This window comes from Halichoeres trimaculatus, unplaced genomic scaffold (genome assembly GCF_033239565.1).
Source record: "Halichoeres trimaculatus isolate MK-OKI-2021-1 unplaced genomic scaffold, fHalTri1.1 fHalTri1_scaffold_12, whole genome shotgun sequence".
Lineage (NCBI taxonomy): Eukaryota > Metazoa > Chordata > Actinopteri > Labriformes > Labridae > Halichoeres > Halichoeres trimaculatus.
Window position 1 is genome coordinate 9,130,964 of NW_027437190.1, and position 20,999 is coordinate 9,151,962.

Below are 20,999 nucleotides of genomic sequence, written 5' to 3' on the forward strand. Positions count from 1 at the left end.
AATCCAGGAGACAGAGACTGAACAGACTGCTGAAGAAGCTCAGTCCTGGACCCTGTGGAGGTGGAGGCTGGCTGACTGGACAATGATGGACAAGCTGTCATCATCTATTTTCTTATGGACCTTTTTGCACTTTCTATACACTTTCTTTTTTTTTGTTTTCTGGATTGCTGTTGTGACTCCTCCTGAATTTCCTCTCGGGGATAAATAAAGTGTTTTCTATTCTATTCTATTCTATTCTATTCTATTCTATTCTATTCTATTCTATTCTATTCAAAGGACAGGACAGGGGTTAGAGCAGGAAACAGGGTGGCAGTGAGGAGTGACATGTGAGAAAGAGGCCACAGGTGGGACATGTGAAATGCTAGGCCTTACCGGAGCCCCACAAACCCCGTCTTTGTTATTTAATTGCACAGAAAGTGGTTCTATTTTATTACTAGCTTAGACAAAAAACATACAATAAAAACAATACAACATTTGGCCTGGTGTTAAAGAGAGGTTTTCAGTACACTAACATCTGAAGCCCTCTTATTTATTTTTTTTGGTACTGACTTCTGGATTCCTGGCTTACTTGGACCTGACCTGTCAGAACAAACCCTCTCCCTAAGTGCCTTAACTGCGTTAAAATTGTTCTATCTTTGATTATCTCTGATGATTGTGCATATTGTAATATTTCAGTCAGGACCATTTCTGTCAAAACAATTCATTTCATTCATGTTATAAGTAACATTTGGTGGTATAACTCTGTCCTGGGAGCTTCCATCTCCTCCACATACTCACTAGGAAATACCTGAGGTTGGAAGAGCACACCTCTCCTCTCTCTAAGTGCGTGGAAACTCAAGGCAGGAAGAGCAGCAGCAAAGACTCCTGGGTACAGAAATGAACTGAGCAGGGCATCAGTAAAAATACACTTGACACTGATAAAATAAAACTGCTAAAGCAGTTTAAATACAATACACATGTTGCTATTTAAATGCAGAGATTTGATCACCTGTATTGTCCTGTCTGTGAAACCAATTTAATTGCTTGTTTAGAAACAATGCTACATTGAGACCTGTTTAACTTTTTAACTCTTACATGATGCTATCAGCAGGGGCGTATGTAGTGGTTTGAGGGCCCAAGGCAAACCCAGTCAATGGGTTTGACTAAGTTATTAGTTACATAACCATGTTTAAGATAAGATACAATAAGATCAGGTTTTCCTTTATTTGTCCCACAGTGGGGAATTTAAAGAGTAACAGTAGCAAAGAAGAAAGTATGAAGTGAAAAACATTACTAAGTAAATATTGAATAAAATAATTCAGTAAAGAAAAAAAAAATGCACAAAACAAGCTCAACATAAAACTGAAAAAAAAAATCTACTGAAAGAGGTGATATTTACAGTTACCATACTTTTTGTTACCGTTGTATTACAGTTAATGTATTTCTATAGAACTCCCTGTCCAGTGACTTATTTATCCAAAAAAGAGATTCAATAATGTTGAAGACAATGAATGTTTAATATGTTAATGTTTAATGTTTGTAATGAAGACAATAATGTTTATCATCAACTCAAAAAGTTTGATTTTGAGATCAAAGATCTCAGATCTTAAGGCACCAATGTTTGTTAGTGTTTAGCCTATTGAATGAGAATGGAGGGGAGTACCCAAAAACAATCATGAAAGATTAAGGACTTTGATGTATTTGAAGCCTTCTGATGTATTTTATAGCATGTGAAGTAAGATTTAAAAAAAAGAAATGCCTTCAATTAAAGAGAACTTCATAAGTCAGTTTTTAAGAGATGCTTTGGGGGCCCCTGGGAATCTTGGGGCCCTAGGCAGTTGCCTGTGATTGCCTAATTGTAGGTACGCCCCTGGCTATCAGATAACTTTCTGATTAATGGATAATTAATGTCTTTCATAAAAATGAAGAGAATTTAAAGTATTTACAGCTTATTTCAGGCTGGTTTCAGTTTTCTGTCACCGTAATCATCAGCTAGAGCTGAGCTATCACCAGTTTTGTTCAACAGCAGTGTGTGTCAAGGACAATGACTTTATTATGCAGCTTTATGTTTAATTAAAACCAGATTCAGTCAAGTTCTGAAAGCACTGTATTTTCATGGGTTTAGGTAAGTCCATGAGCTCCTCCAGGACATGAGTTTCAGAGGGCTCTCTCTCATACTGGTGGGAACACGTGATAATTATCAGTTGGTTGTTCACCCCAAGTCACCCTTCCCTCATTGTTCAAAGGACTTCAATTCATTACTTATATTAGACATCTCAGAGCAGCCATGAGTAAGAACATCTTAATTACTTGTATTATTTTCTCTTGTGTGGATAGAAATTAGGTTCAAGACGGCAAATTGAATTTTCATTGAATTGATGACATTGTATTTTTACCATGAAGTACGCATACAAACTCTCAAAATACATACAGTATGTGAGGTCAAGAGCTTACTTACTCTCATGTGGAGACATTTATGTTTTCTCCCAAAGAACCATCAACTTGTTTTCAAGGCCATCATTTCTTAGCCCATTAAGTGCAATTAAACACTGATGTGAGATTAATAGAGACATGCTGAATACTGTACCAAAAGAGACTTGAGCTGACCTGAATGGGATGACACACACTTGATACTTAGATATACTGACTGGAATTCATAACGAGGAGAGGCTGTGTGACTTCAACTGAGGATTATTCGCTAAAATAGAATAAGATGGAAGAATCAAAAACAGCGATGATGGGGTCACCCTACAAGCTGTGGTGATGCTTGGTTGTGTGTGTGTGTGTGGTGTTTTTTTTTAGTTGAAGGACTAAAGTGAAGTTCTCTTAGCTCATGGTGAGAATCAAACCCTTCCAAACCAGCAGACTCAGTCTCACACACACAATCAAATAACACACACATACAAACCCAAACAGCTGTGCGGGTGGGCCTTGTCATTAGTCCTGCTTGTTTTTCTTTTGATTGAAGGAAGTTGCACTGCACTGAAAGTCTCAATGCATGTCGAGAGTGAGTGTGTGCGCCATGTGGATCCGTTCTCAGTGTCCACTTGGCACTGGGACTAATTTGCATTCCTTTGTGTATGAATAAAAGACACCTTTTCTGAGGACAGAGTTTACCAGCTGCCATGCAGGACTAGTCCTTATTAGAGCCCTGCTGTTCCTCTGAGAACGCCAGCACATGTTCAACACACGCTGCCGCTCACACACACACTCAAGGACACGTGCACCCCCACAGTCATAATCTATTCATACACAAATGAAAACACACTAACACAGATGCACAAATAGAAACAAACACACTCTTTGCATAGAGACACTTGCAGAGGGTTTGAGCAGGGATTAGCCACACTTGTGGTAATATTCTGTGGTTATCAAGGAGAGGGCAAAGGTCACAGTCTGGAAACCATGGCCGTGAGTTTTTTTTTTGTCCCTGAGAAATGTTACACAAGGACAGTTTGGGTTTATTCTCCTCTAAATCAATGCAGGTCTGAATCAGAGTGACACTGGTTTAGAGGCAGAAATAAGGACGTGCTGGTTCGACCTGAAACATATAAGCCTAATTCAGACTGGTGAAGTCCAGGGATTTTAATCATATCATTTAAAATCTTGAACTCTTCACAGTTCATCTCTTAATTCCCTCGGTAGTAAAGTAGACTCAAAGGACATTTTATCACAAAAAGAGGAGGCTGCTTGTCAGATAATATTACTTTATAACTCAGCAGGTAATTTGACTTTGTGTTGGGACAGAGGAAATCAATCTTCAAGATTCCAACTGGCAACTAACAACATTTCAACCTGTTTGGGAAAAGTGTCTCGAGAGGAAAAATGAATGCAGATAAGTTCATCCTGTTGACGTGTGGAAAAATATCAATATGGCAATATATCGCATTACTTTGACCTGTGATAAAATATTGATATTTCAACTCTAAATATAGATATTTTTGTTAGAGTAGAAATTAATTTTAAGTTTATTTTTTTCAGTGTAGTTGACTGATAAAACAATTGTCATAGCCATTTTTTGTGCAATATTAGATTTTTATAAGTAACATTGTTTACACCAAGTGACAATTATCAGTTTCACCAACTGACCACGTCTTTCACCCAATCATTTTTCTGCAGCATTAGTTTAATATCACAGGAGTTTAAGTGACAAACTTGATCCACTTTATGTTTTCAAGTTAAGTATATGTATGAAACACTGTATCCGTTTTTTTTTGAAAATATATATTCTATTTTATTTTAACCAAAATTAAATAGAAAATATATTTTCAATCAAATAGTCAACTGGGTAGAATACTGTGATATTATTGTGTTGTGGCCCAAGTATGTGTATTTGAGCCTGATTTAAGCCCCTTTGAAAATTACTTCTGAGTAAAATACTGACTGGACAAACTGATCAACAAATTATTTCAAGACTGGTCATTTTTGACACATGATGATGCCAAGAATTTCACAGCTGTGAAATCAAACAGAAAAATCTGCTTTGAGGTACCCAACACTGCAAACACTCATTTAGATTTGATGTTGTTGGTTTGTGTGTGTGTGTGTGTGTGTGTGTGTGTGTGTGTGTGTGTGTGTGTGTGTGTGTGTGTGTGTGTGTGTGTGTGTGCGCGCGCACACTGTGACCTGATATAAATAAACTTAAAGCTAACTCTCGTACAATGTGTCAACTGGTGACATTTGCGTACAGTAAGGCTCCTTTATCTGACCTTTATCAATAAGGCAACAACGATTTGTTCTTGTTTGCTCATGGAGAGTTGAATTGTCCTACTGAAGCAAAACCAGGACATTTCAGGAAAAGAGACAAACTCATCACAATCTGTAGATCACATCACACAATAACCTTCCAAATACACACTCAAACACACACTTATGGGAAATTCAGAGTGACTGGTCAAACTGCTGTTTTTGGACTGTGGGAGGAAGATGGAGAGAACTTACACTGGTACTTGCACAGGGAAGAAGTCTCCACAGTACCAGGATTTGAATCAGGAAACCAGAAATCTCCTTACTTTGAGGCAACAGTGCTAACCACAACACCGTGCAGCCCCTTAGATTAACACAAACTGATAAGCAGTCGGTTTGCACAGACATTTACTGCCATTTCTGAGAGAGTATTTTGCCGTTATATAAATAGTTTTTTGTATGTCTTTTTCAACAGTGATGATGGATATGAGCCACTGCAACCCTTTCTCCAACTCTGTTGGTCACACATAGAAAGATACTTTGGACATGTCTTTGACCCCCTTCACAGGAAGTAGAAAGGTGGGTCAATGGAGAGTTTCTAGTTTTTATGCCCTGAGTAACTTATGCTCATAAATCATTGATTGGTCGATTTATTAACCAATTTATTGATGTTTGTAGTTTTTTTTTTTTTTTTTAATTAATTAATTAATTTTTTTGCTGTGATTAACTCAGCTGTGTCAAAAATAATCCCCTCTGTAGGGATTTCTTAAAAAATATTTTTATTCATTTTTTATTTTTTTTTTAGCATTATTCAAATTTTTCAAGACATTTTCAACATTTTTGTTTTGAATGAACTAAAGTCAATTTTTACAACTTGGTACTCAGGAAAGCTTGAACAGCACAACTGCACCAAGCTGTGCCAAACTTTATGTCTCATAGGCCTCTCTTCATTAAAACCTCTGTGTTCTCACCCTGCTTTGATTCAACTGTGTCAAACTTGTTGCAGCTGATTTCTGGACGTTGTTAGTCTATGGTTATTTGAGTCTCTAGGCATCTGTTGAATATTTTAAAAGGGGATATTTACTACAAAGTGATGCTTAGACTTTTGGTGAAACAAGTGTTGCCCATAGACTGTATCATAAATGGACGCAGTCGCCATGACGTCACCCCTTCTATTCCTGGTACAGAGTAATGAAGCCAGTGGGGGCCACATTGGAAATGACTGAGTATATACTTTTTGGAAACCAGATGTGAGCTGTGCCTCTGATTTGACAAACTCAAGATCTCAATATCTTAAAACAGTATGTGATGGTGAAATTAATGATTCAGACTCAAGCTGTTTTTTGATCCAGGCTGTAAATATGTTTTTAAATTCTGTATAAGTCTGTTTTTTTTGGCCTGATGTGTACTAGATTTCTGGTCTTTTAGCACTTCCTCTTTGGCTTCATTTTTTTAAACTGGATGTTGCCCCTTGATGTTTCCTTAATTGTGATACCAAGATAATATACACACTGCTTTTATGTAAGATATATACCTGAATTATTCTGAGCATTTTATTTCCGAGCAGAGCCTCAAAAAGTGGGAAGAGCAGATGACACTGACGTACATTGTTCTTGCTTTACATCAGCGCTATTCTATTAGTGGCCTGTGGACCAGATGTGGCCCAAAAGCAACCCTTTAGTGGCCTGAAAGCAGCTGCCGAGTGATTGGGATTTGGGTGCGATGAAGTTCTTGCTAAAATTCCAACATTATTACAAATATTGACAGCAACACCTGTTGTAACCTAGCAACTAACCCACAATGCATTGTGTCATTGAGCAGGTGTGTTTGAAAAGTTAACATTAGCAGTCCTAGCGGAAAGAGCACATCCCTTCTTATGTAAAACAAAAAATCAGCAAGGAAAAATTTTCAGTTTAATCGTGCATGGATTGGAAAGTATTTATTTATTTTACCACCAAGTCCAAAAACCAAATCAATGCGTTTGCTCTGCAATGAGTGCATTGCAGCGCTGAAAGATTGTAATGTATGAAGACACCACAATGAAAAACATGTTATGTTTCTGACAAACTTTCCCGATAGATCAACTGGAGCTGTACTTCAATAAAGCAGACTTTTATAGCTGAGGAGAGGACCACAGCAGCTTTACTTTTCTGCTAAAAATGTACAGCCCAGCCAGACCAAATTTTTAGTTAAATAGCCCTGCTTTACATCTTAGTGGGAATTGTTTAATGGGCCAAAGCTGTAGTAAAGCCACTGCTTTAAAACAGATGTGGTGGTGCAGTCGTGTAAGATGAGCGAAAGTTTCTTCTTTCACAAAACACTCGTCTTCAAGAGCAAAGAAAACAAAACTACTTTCTACTCCAACACCTTGACTCTTAATTACAAGCAGTGATTATCAGCTCGGCTCGTGTCTGATGTGCTCGTGTGATAAAAAGCTGCTGAGGGGGGAGTGTCAGTGTCGCTTGTTGTCACCTCTGGATGTAAATGACTGTTGGATTGGGGGATGATTTGGGGTTTGAAAGGAGAAACAAATTGTTCAATTTGGGCTAATTAGAAGAGAACACGCAGACAGTGACCAGCTCGGCCTTGGCTTGAATACCTAATTACAGAGAGAGAAATTATCCAGCTTGCTCCACAAAATTACAGTCAGGATTAACAAACAGACTCTCACCCTGACCACGAGAAGGGACACACTCTTAAATCTGTATATTTTATTCTGATGATACAAAGCGTACACTTCAGTCCTCCTAAGCCTAACCATACATACAATGTGTGTTTGTGTGTGGCTGATATTCATGTCCATACAATGTGTTTTTCACTCGACATCCTCCCTGTATTGTTTGTGTTTTCTTTATGCATTTCTTTTCACCTGTTTCTCTTTTATGTATTTTGCATTAATTGAATTACTCTTAATTGTTCGTTCATCAAACAGAGAATCACAGCGACTGACGACAAGCGGGAGACGACAATGGCACTTCAAAAATGTTGCACACAAGCTAACACTGGAGTGTACTTCAGCGCAGTGACAATGTGCAGTTTTTAGCACTTCATCAAAAAATCATTTCAAAGATAAAAGATATGCTAATGATGTTTGTTATTACAAGATGAACAATTGGTCTGGATGAGCTGGTCACTGGGAGAGAAATGAGGGCAAAGCAAATCAACACAAATACAAGCAAAGGCTGAAGGAAGGAGAGGATTTCTAGATGTGAAAATTAGCATCTTTTTCTGATTTCTTGATTTAAGATGCACAAGATTGATGTTTACGACACAGTAGTTGGTCATATTAATTGAGATTTAGTATTTTTACTTTCAGTAAGTCACATGGTGAAAGAATAACTCCCTGTCAACAGGAAGCAACCTTGAACAGAACCAGGCCTTGGCTGAGAGCCACCTGTCTAAACAGACATAATAAATGAAATCATGCAAACACTTAATGCAATTTCTATCAGGAATATTAATTAAACTTGTAAAAAAAAAAAAAAAAAAAAAAAAAAAGTAAGAAAATGAAGGAGTGTGACCCGTGTTTACAAGTGTGAGCAGGAAGCAGGTTCACAATCGCTGAAGCTGAATCAAAGTGGAAACAGTCACACAGCTCAGGTTGAAGAGGGATAAAGACTAAAGAGACAACAGAGCAGCTGGATGTACAGAAACACATAATGCAGCTTTTCAATCTTATAATTTTGTGATGTGAAATGAGGTGAAAATCAAAGTTTGTGGATTTCTGGCTCATTGTTTGCTGGACATTTGTCTAAACAAGTTTACAGGTCACAAAATAAATACCAGTTATTCGAGGCTCAACTCTCTCTGTTCGAAGCTTCCTTTGCAACATCAAATACACTCCTTCAAATAAAACATTCAGAACTTGAAAAGATAAATCAAGATAGACACTTTTTCCTCCGAATCTCTCAGAATCTCTCAGTCCTGATCGGTTTAATTAAAATGTGTCTATAACCACTAATACGAATGCAAATGAAAGCTAGCTATTGAACTGAGCCCATTCTCCTATTCATAAGCTAAAGGTGGTATGGGACTCTACTGTAAATAGGCTGTTTCCTCTGCTCTGAATTTCTTTTTTCACCATTACCCCGATTGTGGGATACTCATAGCTGAGAAAGGGGCTACATGATGGAGTATGACCGCTGTCACAATACAGACAACAGAAAGGCTTGGTGAAAAATGTAATTTCCCCTCCTCTGTGGAGCTGCAGCAAGAAAAAAAAAAAAAAGAGGAGGGCGGGGGGCTGCTGTAGCCAGCAGAATTATTTGCCTGCAACTACTAGAGCTTGTGGTAATTACTATAATGATGTCTCCAAGTCAGGGCACAGCCAGTGCCGCGATCACACAGAAGCTGATCAGGAAATAAAAAATTTGGGGGCACATAAGGCAGCTACAGTCGTCTCATTAATGTACACTAAATAAGGAGGAATGACAGAGAGATCCATCTTAAAAGATGAAGAAGACAGTTTTGTTCTTGAGAATAAGAATAAGAATAAGTTTAAAGTTTTTAGGTTGAAACTTGTTCAAATGAAACAGTTTTTGCTCTAAAGACTTGTGTGAGACCTGAAGATGCTGCTGCCAATTTATGTAAAAATTCTTCTTTTTTTCCCCTCCTGGATTTGCTGACTGATGGATGCTCAGTTATCATCATTATTATTATTATTATTTTTTATTTAAAAGCATACATGTTTTTTTTTTTTTTGGGCGATGCGCAAATTGAGTAACTCTTGTTAAATAAACCCTGATCTCAATAGGTTGTTTACCGGGTTAAATCAAGGCTGAATGAAGAAAAATAAAAAAAAACTGTTTGAACTCAAAAAGTTAATTAGAGCCTTTTTAACGAAATCAATCAGTAAAGACAAATCACAAACCAGCGTGTGAAAAGAAACCTACAAGAGTCCAAAGACTGAAACAAGGAGCACTGCCAGGTCTTTAATCCAAGCACAAACAGGTGCTCTTTGGATGTTTCTGGCTCATTCTTCAGGTGACGTGAAAGGGTAACAAGTGAACTTCATTGAAAAGTAGAAACTCCAGTTGTATTTGAAATGTTTTTAAACAGCCAAACATGTTCAATGACTAATACCTATTAGTCATGCACATTAGGACTATTGTCAGCAGTGGCTTACACACCTGTGTGTGCTAGGTCTGCAAAACAATGAATACAAGAGCACAGGAGCAAGCACGTCACAAATGAATGTGTGTGTGCTACTGTGTGTGCATACAAATGTGAATTATTGTCTTAGCCATCTTTTGTAGTCCAAGGTCATTGATTATGTCTCATTTTGCTACATATGTGGGTTGTTTAAGAAGTCTGTTCTGATTAATAATGGAGACACATTGTGTGTTTGGTTTGATGGGAATTAAGTCTGACTTCTTTCTGAAAAAACATGATGAAAGAAAACAAGATGTGACGTTGTCTCCTACATCTTTTCCCTGGCACTGCGTCAGGGATTCAGAGCTGGTTTCCTCTTGCTTTGGTGTGTTTTTAGCCTTTAGCGTCACAACGCAAGATAACCTGCAGATAACTGAGCAAAGTGAAAATTTTTAGTCTGGGTTTATTCATTTTATTTGAAAAAGAAATATTTAATCCACCATTTCTGTATGTTGCCAAATAACACCAGGCAAAAGAAATGAAAATCAGTCTGTTTGGCTAACTTGGGTAAATTCACATTTGCATAAATGTCAATTTATGTACATAGTCACTTTTCAAGTAATAAATACAATAATTAGCTGAGCAGCATATGTGGAGCAACATTTTCATGCAAACAGTCTTTAATGATGTAAAGACGTCCAATTTTAATAAGGTACCTTGACGTCACTCAGATATTACAATTCATTTTGCCATTATATGTATAAACCTAACGAACTTTAGCTTTTAAATGTTATCTATAAAGATAAGAAATTAACCAAACTGTGACATTAACATTTACTTTGTTCTCCTGCAGTTTGTATGTCTCACTTCTGTCACTTATAATTATGACAAGACTGTTTTAGTGTTAAATGTCTGAGTACAATCATTTTGAAAAAGTTATCCAACATAAGTCTATTTGTCTAGCATAGTCTATTTGACAAATGTGTCAGTAAGGGGGGAGATACTATAAGATTTGTCTTCTTTCTGCTCCTTTTCATTCATTTTGAGACTTATTTTGTTTTGTATTGTAGTACAATTTTTATGTTATCAAGAATGAAACAAAGACTAAACTGAACAAATCTAACTCTTGATTTTTTCCACTTAAAGTTCATGAATAACATTAACTCACCCTTTTACATCCACCAAAAATCCTCCCCAGGTTTTTTTTTTTTTTTTTTTTTTTTTACCAAGAACTACCTTTATGTAACCGTTCTCGTAGAAGTGTGAAAGTGAGGACACAGAAACCCCGCGTGCAGGAAGTCTGAAGACGTTTCCTGCAAACACTGCTTTGTGACCAAAAGCAATTTCCCCGGTGCCTCTGCGACTGGCCCGAGAAGACATGGTGGACACTCAGGGAGGATAGAGGCTGCTGATGTGCACAGATGTTCCCCCTCATATCTGGGAGCGTGTGACCACAGTCACTGGTCTGCCCTCGCCGGGCGCCAGCTTACGCAGCTTGCCTCTTGGTTCCTCCACATTGCACAGGGCCCTGTTTGATTCTGATGGGTACTGAAAGCCAGGAGACATACGTAGCTGTAACAACATCAATGCGCTTCACCAGGTTTTCAAGTCAGGGACATGTCTTATTATAATTACTACCTTTGTATTATTTATTTTGCTCCAGAGAGACAAATCGTCATGGTTTGCTCTCCTCCTTCCCTTCCTCCTGTGCTATTTTCCTGTCCGTCTTGGTCGAGGACAGAAGACCACAGTTTGGGGAAGGGGCAGGGGGGAGAGCAGCAGCAGGGGCAGCAGTGATCTGCAAATCATTTATTTACGTTTGGCATCTGCATAATGAGGCAGGGAGCCAATGGCAGCCCTGGCTGGCTGGAGACAGGGTGGCATGCCTTCAGTTTTAATGGGCACACTGAGGAAACTTCCAATCCTTCTTGACATTTCTCATAGCGAAATAAACGTGCTCTGGGTCAGAGTGTCTATTAGGAAGATAAGAGACGAACAAGTCAATTATACTTCAATGACTGCATAGCCAGGGGACCTCATTAACATGATCAGGGAGGTCCGTGCTGCAGCGGCCCTCTCCTGTGTGTAGCTCCTGATTAAGTTGTGGAAGAATGACATGGCCCTTTTTGTCCTGCTTTATGTAGAAACGACAGAAAAAAAAACACAGAGACGTAAATATATTCAAACATACATAGGCAAGTCCAAACACGCATACACACACATACACACACACATGTGGCAGACATTGCCAGGACGCCATGTCTGGCCAGCCAGCCAGAAATTGTTGACACATTCAGAAAAGTGAGAGGCACACTCCGTCAGGGGTTGTGGGGAGGTTTTATCTGCTGATAGGGTCACGGAAGTGGATGCTTTGGGAAAACATTTGTGGCAGGGGATGTTTGGAGCTGTCATGCACAGCCTGGACTCATGGCCTAGGGTTGTAAGCGGAGGGTGGGTGAATGGGTGGGGGTAGCAGGCGAGCGGGCGGGGCACGAGCTGAAGCGGAGGCATGGGTTTTAAAAAAGCAGAGCCTGGGGTTTGGTGGGCGGAGTGGTGCATGTTCTTTTTCCCCCGTTTCCTCGGCGCCGGCTCGTTTTCTCAGCGAGGATGCTGCACTCGGTTGACGTTGATGGGATGAGTGCAGACAGGGTACGGGAAGCATCAGCTTGTCTTTTCTAGTGCTTGCATAGTGTGCATCATATCCAGCCACTGCCTGGATAAGGCTCTAATTAATTTATATACAGGGCCTATCTGGACCAGTGGGAATTGATCAGCAGTCGTCTTATCAGAGGGGAAAGTGTGGGCACATACTTCTGACTGGAAGAAAAACATTCATGTGAACAAGACTCTCAGCTTTGTATGACTCCAGCTATAACAGCCATGCTGTGAAGAGATCTCTGTTAGGCTTTTGATCCAAAAATTAAAATTAGAGATCAAACAGATGATGTGTTTATGGAAGAAGATTAGGGCCACTGAACAAAAAAAAAGAAAAAAAGAAAAAAAAAAATCCTTTTTTTTTTCCTGAGATTTCAGTCAGAATAATGACTTTTTCCCCCCAGAAAAATAGTATTAATTTTTATTATTTTTTTTTTTTCCCTGGTGGTCCAGTCCTCTTTTGCATGTTTGGAAAGATCTTCAGGAGACACATTTTTTTGACTATTTGACACAGGGGAAACTGACATTTTTAAGAAGGTCATGCCTGGGGATTTCACATCAGTGTCTTAAATTTAAAGTCCCTCACAGTCTAAAAAATGGATCACAATAGGCACTGAAACACTAAAATAAGGATCTGATAAATTATTACAAACAGCATCCCTGACTGGTCTGAATGTGCATGTCCTGCCTCACATAAAGATATATTTACCGATCAGCTGCCCTTGTAAAGGGATCTGATGAGGGCATCACACTGATCTTATTTCTATCAGATTTCTAATTAGTCTCTTCATAAGAATCCAGCTTATTAGCTGTAATTATTGTGCATGTTTTAATGTTTGATTGGAGAGCAGACTGCAACAAGCCTTTGTCCACGGGCACACCAAGCACACACAAAGGAGTCCCACTCGGAGAGGACCCGGACGTATCTGCTTGCATACCTCCATTATTGCTCTCTGAAACATGAATGATTTGATTATTTGATGACAGCTTATTTCTTAAATCTGTTTCGGCACCATATGTGTCTAATACGCGGCTCGCCCGCCAGATGAATGCTTTGCCCTGGGGTCTGTGAGAGGCCAGCGCAGTTTCAAACCTGGAGGGAGGATTGGCTTGTGAAAGCAGACAGGGGGGATACTGGGCTGTGCAAAAGTGCATCGAACTGGATTCAAGTGCATGCTCAGGGAAACATTCTTCCATCCATCTTTCTCTCCTCTTCTGTCTCTCTTTGCTTTTTATAATGAATTAATAATTTTGCTTAGGGCTCAGTGATGTTTTTGAGGATCTTGTCCTCAGCAAACCAACCAGATCACACAGAATAAAACCGTGGAGAGCCTGTCTTTTCTTATTTCTACTGCTGTTCTGAAAAAGAGTTCTTGCCATCGTAATTGGTTCCCAAGTCTCTCTGCTCTGAGACATTTTCAAACACAACAACACGTCCTGATTGAAAAACCTTCAACCAGCTCTGCAACCTGTGTCCTACCACTGGGATTGATGCTGATCTGACTGTGGGACAGGAATGTTTCAAAAATGAAAACAGGAGACTTTTAGTTAAGTGGTTAATATTAAAACTATTTCCAATAATTTATGTGTATCCCAAAAAATATAGATTCTTTCCTCAATCTGTAATATGATTTTTATTTTGGAAAAAAAAAGTATTAGTTGGTCTAAATATTAAGATGTTCTGTATTTTGTATTTGTATGTCTCACAAGCAGCAAAAATTTCTGCATCTCCTTCTGATACAGGGCTATTTCAGCAATCTTTGTAAAAATCTTGAGCTTAAAAGTTTAAAAACATGCTTCCTATTTATTCATTCAGTCACTCTTAGAGGTCATTTTATCTTTGGAATCACCTTTAATTGTTTGTACGCCATTCAAACTGAGTCACATAAAATCGTGGTATTATATTGAATAAAGCTCATTATTAAACTGTGCTGTTGTGTCCTCTGCCAGCAGTCAAGTGTCAGTGTTGTGTGATTTGCCCGTGGGGCTCTTAGAGGTCAGTAAGGTCAGCACGATGAGGCCTCTCTTTAATAAGAGCCTCGTGCTGCGACGCCTCCTTCATTCACACCTCGTATGAAGAAGAATATGACGGCTCGCCATTAGAAACCGCTCAGCTGCAGAGATATCAAATGACTTGTCAGAACAAATTCAGAACCTTACTGAACTGGAAAGTGAAAGGATTGGCACCAAGCAATGCAAATGACCTCAGGAGCAGTCAAACTCATGTAAACACATTCATCCCTATTGACGCATGGCTTACAGCGGAGGGCGCTGTATTGTGGTATAGACAAAATTCTGAAGAATTAAGAAATTGCAAGGCAAATGGGTTATTTTCATTATTTTCTGCTCTTTCAAAGGACCTCGCCAACAATCGCTGCTGGCCTTGCTTATTCTCCCTTTCTAAATAAAATCAATTCATGAGCTATGAAGGAGGTCACCATGTGGTCTTGAGATACAAGTCTTCTTTTCTCTAGCACTAAAAAAACTCACCACCACCTCAAGGTTTGTGCCGCAACAAAATTTCCTGAGGAGAAAACTACAACAATGGCACATTCAGATACTTTTGACCACAGCCAAAGATTCAAGCTGTTAACCCAGCAGCATCTCCAACAAAAGCAGTTTGTAGGTGTTAAGAAGGTGAGAGGTGCTGGAAATGGGCTGCTGCACTGTGCAAACGTGAGTGTTTGTGTGCGTGTGTGTCCATCACTGCTGAGGCACTAGAGTTTCTGCTGGCCTTAAACCCTGCTAACACCAAATCACCTGACTCTCCAAATATTAAGACCTGAACTTCAACATCCCCTCCAGGGTAGAATGAGCCTTTAATCGACGTTCAGTTCATCCCCAAACCTTTGAATATGGAAGGAGTAGGAAGCTCACAAACTGTAAATGAAAGAACAAAAGACTGTATCGCAGAATGAAGGACACATTTTCTTCTGCGTTGCTGGTGTCAAACTGAATCTCCCTGCTGCCTCAGATCTCTGCTGCAGAATTAATGCTGCCTGTGTCTCAACAAGCCATGCAGCTATAGATAAATACATTCCTCTTGAGTCTTTTCATCAAGAAAGAAAAAGAAGAGACTTCAATCAGGGGCCATTGGAAATGAGCACTGTATCTGCACTGTGTTCGCTTGTTTACAGCTGGGAAAGAACATAAACATGCAGGCAAAGAAAACTCAGACATACCAAAGACCAAAATCACCAGCAGGAATTAATCCCCCGTCTTTTTTGACACAGACTTTACTTGGCCCATTGGTTTGTCAGTGTCTGTGTAGCATTGCTTATTACTGTGAGGAAGTGAAGCGTTTAACGTTCATCCCCTCAGTAACCTCTGAGCCATACGAAAGCCGTTATGTTTGGAACAGAGCACAGCACGAGCGCCACTACGCGCTCTCACGGCAGGTTGTTTAACTCTGCCTCCACCAGAGAAAGTGAAAACACTCAGACTTCGTCGGGAGGTCATATTCTGAAGCTAAAGTGAAAATAGGTTTCACTTTGACATGAACTATCAAAAACATACTCTACCCTGTCAAACCCTACTGAACATGTACACGTAGAAGGGTTTTCACAATATCAGATCTTCCCCTCATGATTGTCCAAAACTGTTTCAGAAATTTATTTTATCACAACAATGATGGAAAATTAAAGGAAGAATAATAATACTTTCTTTTTAGTTAGGGGAGGTGAGACGGGAGTGGGGTGACATGATACTTCATAAACACAGCTGCACTGTAAGAAAAAAACCTGTAAAAAGAGGTAAATGACTCGCAGCTAAGGCCTTTAAATTAAAGTAAAACATCCTAATTCAAATGAAGTAAAAATGCTTTAAATTAACAAAAATATTCATGAAGAGTTCTGCAGAAAAACAGTTATTTAACAGATATTTCCTAAGTTATTATGATCAAACACCTTCAATATAGTGACAATGCAAAGAGTTCTGCACAAAAATACTGTTATTTTACAGAAAAATAAATTTGTTGCAATGGTGTTTTGCAACCGTGAGTGAGGAGGGAACACAGTGGATACAAGACTGTGCTGTACATTCAGGTATTGCTTTGGGGTAACAGGCTGCATAATATGTTGCATAATGAGATCACACTGCATTTTAAAATTGACCAACATAGCATAGCTCATCAACACATCTCATTCTTTAAAAACAAACACACTGTAAAAATCAATGGATACATGGTCCACACCATGGAGCACTGACAGCCAGTCCGTGCCCTGGAGCACAGACATGCTGTACCTTCTGTACAGCAGGGTCTCATATCCACAGTGTTCCCTTCTCACTCACAGTTACAACCGCTGTCACAACAAAAAAGACTTTGCTGTGAAATAACAGGAAAATAGGAAATTTAGGACACAAACTAGGACAAAGTGACCAGTGACGCATGAGAGGAAAGAAAAGATTAAACATTATTTTTACCACTAAAAAAAAAGAGAAATAAACACAGTATGCCATTGTAGGTATAATACTAAAAAAAACATCCAGGTTGTTATTTTACTGATAATTTCTGTAATTTTACAGTTTTGTATACTCTTATTTAAAAGCAGAAACTATTTTAAAAATTTTGGGTTGATTACCATAAAATAAGGATTTTTCTTTATTACTGTGTGTTATACTTGCACGTCATCACAAACTGAATTTCCCACTGGAATAATCAGAGTCTGTTTCAATGATTGGTTTAAATACAATTTCTCTGCATCACAAGCCCAGAAAGAAATAATTGAGCAAAACTTTATGTCTTCTTCTGTGTCTGTCTGTGCACAACCACATCTGTTTCATGAAATTTCTCCCAAAAAGCATCCTGTCTCCAGCACCTCTCACCGACCCCTATCTCAGGTCAGCTAACTTCTTCCAACTAAGTCTTCTGCTGCTATGGCTGCGTCTTCTTTTCCTTCTTACCCAAGTGCCAATCTCTGGGCATGAGAAACTATGCTGATGGGCGGAGTGTTAAAAAACTTCAGTTAAGTGTCCGCTCGAGTCTGTCAGGTTTGAGCCAAAAATTTGAGAAAAAAAGACCCAGGTAGAGGCAAAAAAAAAAAAAAAATTAAACCAAGATTCAAAGAAGTCAAACTATCACAAACTCAGAAATCCAATACTCTAACTCACTTCAACAATCTAAAAATGCACTTAGGCAAAAAGCCACAAGGGACAAAATCAGGGGAACAACTTGGCATGGCAAGATAAGATGATATGATGTTAAGACAAGGACAAGCTGAACTGACCATAATGTGAAGAAACAAGAGACTAAACAGAAAACCAGTGAATAAACACAGGTGTGTGACGAGACACTGGAGAAACTCATGAGGGGCATTCAAGACTGGAGAAAAAACACAAGGTCGGGAGTCAAAACCAAAAACACAGGGAGCAAAAACTGCAAAATAAAACAGAAAACAAAGAAAGAATTGAAGTGGACCCAAATATCTTACATTAAATGGATGTAGTCTCTGTGATGTCACATGTCTGTTTCTAAAACAGAGTTTTGAAGTAAATCGCCAACTGAAGCCATATTAGAAACAAGGCAGGCTTTGAGCCTCCTCACTAACAGCTATTGGGTGCCCACCTGTCAATCAGCTGAGCGGTGCTTTTGATTGGCTGGCACAGAGGGTGCCCAAACTGGACTATTGAGGAGGTAAGTCACAACAAAGTTTCCATAACCATTCCTTTTTGCATTGTTTGATAGATTTAAAAATAAAATAAACTCAATATTGTTCAAATTATCTCGTTATTGTAAATGTGTGGAACATGTATTCTGTTATCAAAGAAACTTTTTAACAGTGAAGTGTATTTTTGAGGCCAGAGCGGGTGAAATAGATTCAAATTTAAAATCTCTATTAAAGACTTACTGTAAGTCTAATAAACTTATTCATAATCACATTCATAAGCACTGTCACTATCATCAGTGTGTGATCAGTGGGGTGTATAATAGGGTGCTGGGGTTTTGTAGTGGTCAAGTGGGTCACTTATCTATGACATGAGACAAAAGGAGAGTAAACCTGTAGAAACCACTTTAATAACAAAAAACAAAAACAAAAAAAACCAAACAAAATTTTTATTTTATTTTATTTTATTTTATCTGTTCATTTTTTTTTAACCAGGTGGAGCATCAGGCTCAGGTGCCCTTAACTGAGCTGTGGTCAGTCAGCCCTCCACACTCCATAAAGACACATGCCCATCAGTCCATGTTGCCTCCAGAATCTAAAAACATGAATCTTGATCCTGTGTTTGCCCCTAAAGGCTGAAACAGGTCACAGTGTCAAAATGTTCATTTTAGGATCAGCGCCTGCTGTAATTTTCACACTTACACGTGCTGGCTAAATGACCATAATTACCAAATTAACTGGTCTAATTTATTCCTAATAATTTAGGTTTATGTCTTCCAATTACTTCACTCTTCTCTGTATCAGTGGATGTAAAGACAGACCCTGTTTGGAGTGTCACATTCAATAAAGTGGGCCGAGCATTGGAGCCAATTAATATTATGAGCTGAACCCTCACACCGTGAAAAAGGGAACCTAACGGGGACATCTCCTCAGGACATGATTAAATCTGATTACATCAGCTTTAATTTGAGCTTTTTTTGCCTGCAGGGTTTGATTTTTTTTTCTTTAAGGTATTGACAATAAAGTAAGAAAAGTGACCATACACTAATTTATCATTTGACACCCAATTACACACCTGTGTCATCCTCAGCCAGGAAAGAGGATTTTCAGACAAATAAAAGATCTTTATATAACCTGTTTATCCAAGTATGTGGTCTTCAGATCTGAGATTTTTCTTTTGATAACTTAAGTTAACTGTGGTCAATATGGGGACAAACTCACAGATCTAAAAAATAAAACTAAACAGATGTTTGTTATCTTAAGGGTGTTGTACTGTAATATGTGCAGTGACTTAATTAAAAAAGGTATTTTCGGTATATTTATGTTAACAGCAAAGGATTGTTGAAAAAAATTAGTAATGACACTTTAAATTGACACACCAATACCTTGCAGGGGTAAATTATTGAAAAATTTACCATTACACAGCGCACACACAGCTTTCCTTATGTGGGAGAAATTGCTAATTGCTAGTTTTGCTAGCATTTTGGTCTCATACCTCAGATTTTTAAGTTGGATGTAAGGACCGTACAAATAAGAGGGAGTAGAGGGAACTTTCCAAAAGTACCATGTAATAGGAAAATCAGTATCCAACCATAAAATTTGGGTGGTCATTTGTTTGAGTATTAATTCCCCATTATTACCCAGCTTGAGTGTCGGAGTGCCTCTTTAAACCTTGACAAAAAAACACCAAAACTCAGGTTGTTGTTTCTATGTTTATATAAACTGCCTCAAACTTGTGTATAAAGGGGTCTACAGGAATTTTTGTTACTTGTCAGTAAACACAAATTCAAAATGGGCTCCTCCTCCTTGGGTCAGTGCCAGTGGCAGCACACCCACAGCCTCCGACCATGACTACATGAACACGTTCATGTTCATGAGCTTTATCTGTTTGGCATTTTGTTTCAATTTGTTTGTGTTTTTCTTTCTTTTGCTATGTCCACTTTAGCTGCTCAGGATAGCTTCTTCCACTCGTTAATCAACACACAAAGTCACTTATGCTGTGATTGGCTGATGTAACCACACTTACTCTCTGCCCAAAAACATCCTGATACAACCAAAACATCAACGTACAGGCAGAGGAGGATGATCAAGGCAGACAAAGACACTGACACACATGAATAGAGGCTTAGAAGTGTAGATTAAACAAGATCATTCCTGTAAAAGTTGACGTTTTAATTTCCAGAAAAAACCTGCAGACTCTCCCTTTAAGCTGGAGAATCGGTTTAGAAGTGTTTATATCCAGGCCTAAGCAGTGCTCTCCTCTTCTCACCCTCCCACCTCTGTCTCTCTGTCACTCTGATAGGCTAATAGCTTCTTCTCTTCCTCTCTGGTCTTCTGAGGTCTTCGCTGTGGCCCTTCGGATCGCATTACCCCAGGCTAGTCCAGAATCTTGAAAATGTAACCTTATGATCCTCCAGGCCAAACTTAATGGGACACCAGAGTCCCAACCCGCCCCAACCAGCCCAGTGGATTAAGTGCTACTCCGATCGGATCACATCCAAGCCCATCTCAGAGGCCCTTCAGACCGACTGCCTGCAAATCTGAGGCGGCACCTCAGGGCCCAAGACCTGCCTGAGTTTACCCCTAGCCTCGGGAGATGTGGCCCAGCTGACCGGCTCCTGCGCCCTCAGGGAGCTAAAACAGCAGCAGCAGAAAGGGTCAGACAGGCTGACCGACCCAGAAAGACCAGCACAGAGAGACACATGATGGGCCCTCCTCATTTTCTCTGGGCAAAGATCTGGACTGATGAACATCTGGAGGGCTTCGTCCTCGAGCAGAAAGAGGCGTGTTCTCTTTAAGTGGAGCTGCTCCAGAAGAGGACAGGGTCAGAGAGGGAGACAGAAAAACAAGTTCTGAGTTATTTTACAGTTTAACTAACCTTGAGTGTAACTTTTCAGCATGTTTGATTCATAGAAAGCTCTGCTGTTTTGATGACTAATTACAGCCTTTTTTTAACTTCACATTTTAAACAAAATTCTGAGAAAG